Source organism: Genypterus blacodes, unplaced genomic scaffold (genome assembly GCF_046128005.1).
Source record: "Genypterus blacodes isolate CSIRO-AG114 ecotype Tasmania unplaced genomic scaffold, CSIRO-AGI_Gbla_v1 ptg000352l_1, whole genome shotgun sequence".
In the NCBI taxonomy this organism is placed as follows: Eukaryota; Metazoa; Chordata; class Actinopteri; order Ophidiiformes; family Ophidiidae; genus Genypterus; species Genypterus blacodes.
In genome coordinates, this window is record NW_027467136.1 from 1 (window position 1) to 10,000 (window position 10,000).

A 10,000-nucleotide genomic window follows, 5' to 3' on the forward strand; every position below is an offset into this window, starting at 1 on the left:
TCCCACTCTCTGCGGCGATAAGAGCGTCTGCACTGAGGCGCAGCTGTTTGGATGCAGGACAGCAAACACAACAGAACCTACACGTTTATCTCCTTTACAAGGAAATATGGCTCTGCATTTACAGAGTGTTGCATCATGGGTGAAGTGGTTCAGCAGCGCCGCTCAGCAGACAGAGTGACGCACAATACGATCTGTTTGGACAACTTGACTCAGGCTGAGGAGGCTGAGGAGGCTGAGGAAGCTAAGGAGGCTGAGGAGGCTGAGGAGGCTGAGGAGGCTCTATGGCAGAGACTAAACTTTATTAATACTGTTTAAATATTGTATTTTTTATATTTTATTTTGTATTTTTTTAAATCATTTTTTTAATATTTTATTTTAATTGTATTTTTATATTTTCATTTAAAATAATATTAAAAAAACATTCATGAGTTCAAATTAAGCTGCTGCACTTTAAAGATGAAGATAGTTTAGAGTTTAGATAGTTTAGAGTTTAGATAGTTTAGAGTTTAGATAGTTTAGAGTTTAGATAGTTTAGATAGTTTAGAGTTTAGATAGTTTAACACAATAATATAATAAATGCTGCTTCATGTCATTCGCTCTCTGAACAAACGTCAACAATCAAGAGTTTCCCTCAGGATGCATAAAGAAGCATCTGATCTACAGGTCACACAGTCTGAGAACCGCAGGCTCAGGGTGAGAGAGTCAGGTGAAGTATTTGTTCTTGTTACTTAGCGCGCACACACACACACACACACACACACACACACACACACACACAGTAACTTTTACACGTATCAGCTGAAATCATAATACTCATTTGCATAAACACATCTGAGTTTGGGAGCAGAAGCTGCTGACAGCCTCAGACGCCTCAGACGCCTCAGACGCCTCACACTCTTCAGACTCTTCATCCTGGTGACCTGCAGAAAATCCTCCTGCATGTGAACCTCCACTAAATTATGCATGGAGCGATATGGAGAGGAGTCGCTGCACTAAATCCCAATTTGTTTCTGAACAGGAGCGGAGCACAGTGGGAACTAAGTGGATTGTTTTCCAAAGGTGCTCCATCAATCACACACCCACCATAACAGTGTGTGTCCAATATCCTCCTCCTCCTCCTCCTCCTCCTCCTCCAGGCGGCTCTCCCCGGACACAACTAGGCCGCCGCTCTGAAGCAGAAGCCCCTCCCCCCCCAGGTTGAGAGAGCTGTGAGCAGTCAATGAGAGCCTCACTACATCCTAATGAGGATTAATACCTCACACCCAGGAAGTACCAGGCAAGAATATCAGGCCATGAGGGAGAAGAGACTAAAAATGGAGGAACCAAAGACTTCTGAGCCCGGAGGAGCTCACACACACACACACACACACACACACACACACACACACACACAGGGATGATGATGTCATCCCTGGAGGTCACGCTACATACCAGTTAAATAACGCCATGAAGCAGCAGCACTGGTTGCAAAAACAAACTCTCATAATCTTTGTGATATTTTAATCTTATGTAATCAGTCAATCATGTGACTTTACTTTATGACATAATGGCACAATTATGAGCCTGAAGAGCCACAGAGCTGCTGAGTGAAGCAATGAGGCCTCTAATAGAGAAACAAAGTCTCTCTCTCTCTCTCTCTCTCTCTCTCTCTCTCTCTCTCTCTCTCTCTCTCTCTCTCTCTCTCTCTCTCTCTCTCTCTCTCTCTCTCTCTCTCTCTCTCTCTCTCTCTCTCTCTCTCTCTCTCTCTCTCTCTCTCTCTCTCTCTGGTAAACGCTGGTCTGCGTTGCCTCTCTGTGTGATTTGGCTGGATGGTGTCTGGCGCTGCTCTGCGGCTCATTTGCACAGCTGGAGGCGTCCAGAGGAGCAGCACGAGCGGCGACCTGTGACCCTCTGCTGCAAACACGCTGCTGCTCTTTGGTCCCAGCGCTCTGCTGCCACTCCAAAGCTGCAGCCTCGGCACAAATCCAAGAGATGCTGCAGCAGAGCCTCAAATATTCTGTACATTCAGCTGTAAACACACACACACACACACACACACACACACACACACACACACACACACACACACACACACCAGTCTTTACCTGGATTTACACGGAGCAGCTCTGCTGAGGACACACTCTACACGGCTCACACACACACACACACACACACACACACACACACTCTACACGGCTCACACACGCTTGTGCTTCACGTGTACACACGTAGTTTGTGGTGCAGAAGAAGAAGCACATGGCTCCACAGGTGAACATGTGACCCGGCTCTGGCTAACAACTCTCTCCTCTCCCTCTCCTCTCCCTCTCTCTCTCTCTCCTCTCAGATGTGGTGATGTCACTGGCCCCGCCCCAGTGAATGAGGAGCTTTGTGGGCGAGCGAGGGTTCCCCCCCCTCTCTCTCCTCTCAGCGTGTCACATTTCATTTCACTTCACCAAACATTTAAATGTGTTGTGCGCTCGTTGTCTTGTCGTGTTTGGATCAATGTCATTCTGCCAAACAAGCACAACAAACCCTCCGTCCGTCCACACACACGCTGTTATCGGCAGTAATTACAGGAGTCTGGGGGTTTGAGTGGATCGGAAGAAAGGTTCATCAAATGAGATCACGTCTGCAGGAGGCATCAGCATCTTCATCATCTTCATCATTGTTCTTTCTTCTGAGAGCTCAGTCTCTTCACACAGAGGAGTCAGGCTGCATGGAGGTGCAACAACAATCGCTCCAACTTTATGAGGAAAGCTCAAAACACCTCGATGGAAGTGGATTGTAGGCAGGAGAGGAAGAGGGTGCCACACACACACACACACACACACACACCTTCTTATTGATCACTGATTGGATGTTAATATGAGGGATCTGAGCCGAGTGAAGGACAGAGAGAAGCACAGAGGAAGGAGGTATGGATTCCTATGAAATGTCTTCATCATATTGGTATCTTCATCATTCATGTGTCAGGAGCTTGATGAGCCGTGTATGTGTGTGTGTGTTTAGCATCCTGGTCTCCTGAGGAAGACTCTTTAATGTGAGCCTGTGATTTACATTGAGGCGGCGATGTCATTATAGCACACACACACACACACACACACACACACACACACACACACACACACACACACACACACACACACACACACCCTGTCCTCCCCATCATCCCCCCCCCCCTTTTTAAGAGCTTTGTCCACCAAATAAGAATTGTGATAATTAATGGCACAACATGTTTCTCATTTAAAATCTAATCTAAAGGAGTCGGACACAAATTATCTCACCTAATTGAAAAGCTAAAAGCAATAAAACAACTGTGTGCCGCCGTAATGTGATTCTGCTATGGAGCGGGCTAATATCAGCGGGCTAATGTAGCTTCAGTGAGCTTCTGCCCGGGCCCTGTGGGCCCCTGATGGCCGTCTGAGGACACATAGAAGAGGAGAACAAATAGAAGAGGAGAACAAATGGAAGAGGAGCTCTGTGCTCCTCAGCGCCGCTCAGACAGCATTAGCTTCCAGGACGCGAGTGTGTAAAGGAACTGTTAGCTTCTCCTCTCCACTCTGGAGCCCAGCAGCAGAGGAGAGACTCAAACCTACAACCTGTTCTGGATCTTCTTACAGCACGGCCCCGCTCTACGTTATTGATTGATCTTCTGTTAAAAGAGCTGTTTTATGTATTTGAGACGAGTCATAAATATGGATTTGATCTCCACACACATCCAGAGTGAGTTACTGCTCTTCTCCATGTAACACACACTCACTCACTGGACAGAGAGACAGAGAGACAGACTAACCCAACCTTAACCTAACAGCAGCTGGGTGACTTCAGCTTCTTAAGGAGACCAACAGCCTGTCAGTCTCAGGTTCTACAGGTTCTGCTGGGTTCTGTTTGGGTTGGACTGTGTGGTTCTGAGGCTGACTCACCTTTATCTCTGCTCCTCTATGATGATTACTGCTCATCTTCATCAGCAGCTGCTGCGCTTCGCTGCACACAGACGAGAAAGTACGAGTATTGATCAGGACCGATCAATAAAAAGGCACCAACCTGGGAAATCCTACAATTATGAATCAATCAGGTCATCATGACCACAATCACACTCAACTAAACCTGAGAAGATCAAAAATCAATATGTGATCAATGTGATTCATGCTGCTGCTGCTTGATCTCTTGGTGTGTGCAGGTGATCAAGGCCATAGAGGAGAGCCTGGATCCTGGATAAAATGATCCGGAACCCAAACACACTGAAGACACTGGTGAGACACCAGGTGAGAAGAGGTTAATAACCAGAGCAGCTACCAGAGCAGCAACCAGAGCAGCAACCAGAGCAGCCGCCAGAACAGCCGCCAGAGCACCAACCAGAGCAGCAACCAGAGCAGCCACCAGAGCCGCCAGCAGAGCTCTGGGGTCAACAACAGAGCTCTCAAATCAATCTGTGCTCCAGGAAGTCCAGAGCTCACACAGCCCCCCCCTCTCTCTCTCTCTCTCTCCCCCCCCCCCCTCTCGGCTGAGTTGAATTAGTAAATCAGTGTAGATTTGCTGTTTTGTTTTGTTGGATCTTTTCATTCTTCCCCAAATCTCCAGTCTGACAAGCGGTTCACATGAGAAAACCCTGAGGGGTCCAGGTTTGTGGGTCTGGGCCCCTGGCCGGGCCGGAGCCCCTGACCCGCTCCATTCTGTGGCTCCATCGTTCCTCTGAAGCAGCAAAGACGAGAGCACAAAGACGAGACGCTGCCTCATTATCCCTCACCCCGACGGTTTGGAGGTCCAGCCAGCCGCGCTGTGATTGGTCCTCCCAAAGCTACTCAAGAGGGGGATTAGTGACGAAGGTGAGGGAGGTGGACGGACCCCCGCTGTGAGCTGGTGAGCCCCCCTGCAGAGCTCCAATAGGCCTCTTCATCAGGCCGTGGATGAATGATGGCCCAGAGCGCAGAGTGGTTCAGCATTCAGACGCCTTCTGTTCAGACACAGATTCATCTTTCTCTCAGGCAGACTGGACTCCAGGCTTTATTTAGAGACGCTTACACATCCTGGACAAGCAGAGGACCTGCTCCCCCTAATCTGAGAGGAAGAGGAGGAGGAAGAGCTCTGTGAAGCTTCATCTCCTTTCACTTCACTCCTGCACGCTGCAACATGTCAGAACTTAAAGTGAATCAGAGTGAAGACGAAGCACAGGTCAGACAAAGAGTCCCAGTGAGGACGGAGACATGAGACACAACAAAGAGACACAAGAGGACGGAGACATGAGACAAGAGGACAGAGACATGAGACACAAGAGGACGGAGACATGAGACACAGTAGAGAGACACAAGAGGACGGAGACATGCGACACAAGAGGACGGAGACATGAGACACAGCAGAGAGACACAAGAGGACGGAGACATGAGACACAAGAGGACGGAGACATGAGACACAAGAGGACGGAGACATGAGACACAAGAGGACGGAGACATGAGACACAGCAGAGAGACACAAGAGGACGGAGACATGAGACACAAGAGGACGGAGACATGAGACACAAGAGGACGGAGACATGAGACACAAGAGGACGGAGACATGAGACACAGCAGAGAGACACAAGAGGACGGAGACATGAGACACAAGAGGACGGAGACATGAGACACAAGAGGACGGAGACATGAGACACAGCAGAGAGACACAAAGGGAAGGACATCAGGGGATCAGGTTGGAGGCCTGGATTAGCAGAAGTGCCGTGACCTCTGACCCCCAGTAGTAGGACGAGCGAGGCTGTTCATGTGGTGAAGCTCAGAGATGTGATGGACAGTCACACGTCGCCACGGGAACGTCACCAAAATGACCACAAGACTGAAACACTTTGTGTCTTTATGCTTCATCTCCATCCAAAGACTCAACAATAGTTTAACTGAAGTATTAGTACAGTGATAGTATTTATGAGTGTGTGTGTGTGTGTGTGTGTGTGTGTGTGTGTGTGTGTGTGTGTGTGTGTGTGTGTGTGTGTGTGTGTGTGTGTGTGTGTGTGTGTGTGTGTGTGTGTGTGTGTGTGTGTGTGTGTGTGTGTGTGTGTGTGTGTTGGTCAGAGCCACAGCAGAGCAGGAGGAACAGGAGACGTGGTGCTCAGGTCTGTCTGGAGGATTCCGTCCTCATTTCCTCTCAGACGTCGTTTGGCTGATTTTGTTTCACGGGCGAAGTCTTTTCATTGGTCCACCCTCCATAAAGTCTCCAATCCTCCATCATTCCATTAGACTGAATGTTCTTCCTTAAGGTGATCCTATTGTTTCAAACGATCTTATCAGCACAGGAAACCAACACATGAACACAGGCACATTACCTGAGCGCCTTCGTCCTCCTCAGGAGGTGAGGAAGGTCGCCGTCACCTCCATCTGTCACGCCACACTGCCCCCCCCCTCGGTGATGTAATCCTCAGCAGTGTAATCTCATTCCTCTCTTTCCCTCCAAAACACAGAGTAATGCAGTGAGACCTGTTTCCTGTCTCCACACGTCGGCCCCTTCATGAGGCTCACACAAGCACTCTGCAATTACATTATGCTAATATTATTACAGAGTATCGTCATGCTGCTAATGCTGCTAATGCTGCTAATGTGCCACCAGCCCACACACACACACACACACACACACACACACCAGCAGGAGCAGCGCCACGCAGACATGATTTGTTCCCATCATGCTTCAGTTACAATGCAGAGCACATTTAGCAGAATTAATTTAGGAGAGACAATAGAAATAACAAGAAGAAGAAGAGGAAGCAATTTAAACCTTCATCCTCTCTCCTATTACCTGGGAGAGGAGAGGAGAGGAGACAAGGAGCTGCAGTGATGAAGGCAGGAGGAACAAACTTCAGTCCTCTAGAGGAGCTGAACAGAACACGTCAGAGTCTTCTGACAGAAAGAGGAGGAGCAGTTAAGGTGGAGGCCTGCTGAGACCTGACATCACATTTACAAGGAGCAAAGATCAATCAGAGCAGAGACGTACAGACCATCAACAGACTCCACCTTCCTTCTCTCAGTCCTGATGTTTGAATCTCATCTAAACAGAACCGATCAGAGTTCTGGTATCAAAGAGACGGAGACGTTTCTACATTCACCTGAGAGACGCAGCAGAACTCAAACTCCCTCTGTGCTTCAGTCAGACACCATGAGGCCTAAAGGGTTAACCTGGGTGTTGTGGGTGACCTCAGATGTTCTCCACACAGATGTGAGCAGATGTGTGTGTGTGTCAGGGGGGAGTTTCCCTCCCAGGTGTGAGACGGAGGCGAGCTGTCAGATTAGCTGGGACTCGCCAAATAATCACAACGACAAATCACTCAGCAGCTGCAGGAGCGGGCGAGGAGGCGCCAGCCTCAGCTGAAAGACATTCTCTTGCCAAAATGTAATCAGTCTGGAATTTCTTTAATCCCGATTCACGGGGCGAGCGGGACTGCGTCCTCCGATTCATCACTGCGTCTCCTGCTGAGTTCAGCGGCTCAGCCTCCCTGCTCAGGCTCAGCCTTCCTGCTCCCGGCTCAGCCTGTGTGCACAGGAAAGCCTTTCATTCCGCCACATCGCTACGACAACAGTGTAAAACACGTGGAACACGGTGGCGCGGCCCGGCAGCACCGCGGCGTGTTGATCCGCCTCAGATCCTCCTCATTCTGCTAAAACAACAGCTGAGCCTGACAGATTTCAGCAGCTTATCCCATGTGACACTGTGTGTGTGCAGTGACACACGCTAACATAAAGACAATCACTATAAACAACCAAACAGGGGACTTCCAGGTTCCCTGATTTAAAAACCCTAACCCAGAACACTGAGCGGACAAATGGAAGAGATATAAAGGGGGGGTAGTTACTGTCCTTACCCACTTCCCCCTGCTGCCCCCTGGTGGAGGAGCTCTGTAGAGCCTTCACACCCAGAGATAGAGCTCCACAGAGAGGCAGAGCAGCAAACAGAGCTGCAGGTCTCTGGACCAGGCTGACAGAAACCAGCAGAACTTCCCCAGTTAGGGTCAAAGGTCACACGGACACAAACAGTAAGCGCATGTGAGCTGAAGTGAGGACACAGACCTTCCTCTCTGCCGGTGGAAGCGTTTGTTTGTCTGCATCGAGTCTGGAAGCTTAAGTCGTTCCCACGGCGTTCCCATCATGCATTGTGTGAGGATCAGCAGCCCACCAAAGGTTCTGTGGTCAGACAGCCATTCATCCTGTTTGTCCTGAGCTCCAGACTCTCCTGGTCTCAGAGGAGGATTAGGTCTCCAGAGGGGCCCTTAAGTCTCTAAACCCCAATTACTGAGCTACCGTTTGATTTATGGCTTTATTTTTAATGACACATTAAAATGCAATTAGCATCTGTATCCAGAACAAACTGTGTGCATCCAATGAAGGTCCTTCTGAACAAATGACACGGCTTCTCCTTCAGAGCGTCTCCGGCTGCTCTTTAGCACGCCGGCCGCTCTGCAGCTCAACACACACACACACACACACACACACACACACACACACACACACACACACACACACACACACACACACACACACACACACACACACACACACTTTAGATTAAACTGCATCTCTTTAATGAGACTCTATTAAAGCCACATATATTGACTTCCTAAACAGTACAACAGCAGTAAAGTTCCTGGAGAGCACAACTTCAGTCTGCGCTCTACTCAGCCGGCACAGAGCCCACAGAGCTCTGGCCTCAGTCTGTGTGGAGCAGGATGGGAAGAGGACTCAGGTTAGTTTGGCTGTAACTCTGCACCGCAGGAAGGAGATCTGCTGCTCCTGAGGACTCAGACCTCTGGGTCACCGTCCACAAACGACTCAGGACCACAAACTAGCAGCCTCTGAATCGTGAGGCCACAGGTCGGCGTGTTCGTCTCCATGACGTCAACGGCCACGTGAAGTTGCTCAGAGCTCAGCAGGCTCACAGGACATCAGCGTTCATGTAGATGCAGTGAAGGGCAGCGCCACGTTAGCGTCCAGCAAAGACTCTAAGTGGTTCAGTTCCTGTTCCTCTCAGTCTCTGTCCATGTGAGGCCTCATGTTCTTGATTACTAACAGAGACCTTTAGAGAAGCAGCAGCAGCAGCAGCAGCAGCGTTAGGAGCAGCGGACGCTCAGCTGTCAGACTGCAGCGCTGCGTCTTCATGTGTCGCACACAATCACTGGGCTTTGGTTTGACAAATCAGAAGCAACAAGGAGAAACGACCCTGTGACCGGCGGGGAGACGAGGACGAGGCTCCGCACGGCGAGTTAGAGAGCGCTGACAGCTCGACGGAGACGAGCGACCGCAGACACGACAGGAAATGACACGCGGACGAGCGACCAGAGCGCCGCTGCAGGAGATATGAAGTCTGACAGAAGGGTCAAGGAATTCTACCAGCATCAGGAAGACGAGGAGGAGAATGAAGAAGAAGAAGAAGAAAGCAACCAGGCTGAACACAACATCAAACCTTCATGTGTCCCTCAGAGGGAAACGTCAGCAGCTGGACTTCCTGTTTACACAGCAGAGGAAGATGTGAGTGCAGTGTCAAGGTTCATCATGTTGTCAGAGTCGGTAGAGAAACCTTTTGGTAAATGTTCTGACCCACCATGCCACTTCCTGTTTAGAAGGCCAAGGTGTGGCGCCTGCCTGAGGATCTCTGTTATATTCAGACGTTTCTCCTGATCACCGTGTTGTTTGTCTCCTGCGGTCCTCAGCAGCCAAATGAGAAATAATATTAGGAGAAGTCCTCGCTCAGACGTTTCTTCAATCAATCACACAAATTACCTCTCACCTTGCAGTATTTATGATAATGCAGTCAATGTCAGCGCCTTAATTGCAGCCATTCCTCACCTCGTGTGACGCCGGGATCAGGAGGAAGCTCGCTCCTCTGCCTCCCTCACTCAATCAATCACCTCCTAACAACACGGTGTGATAAATGTCACGTTCACGCCGCATTATTCCAGCCGCCTGTAGCCCCGCCCCTTTTCTGTTCACATGTTGGCTTTTTCAAAAGAGGTATAAACTCTCTCTCACACACACACACACACACACACACACAC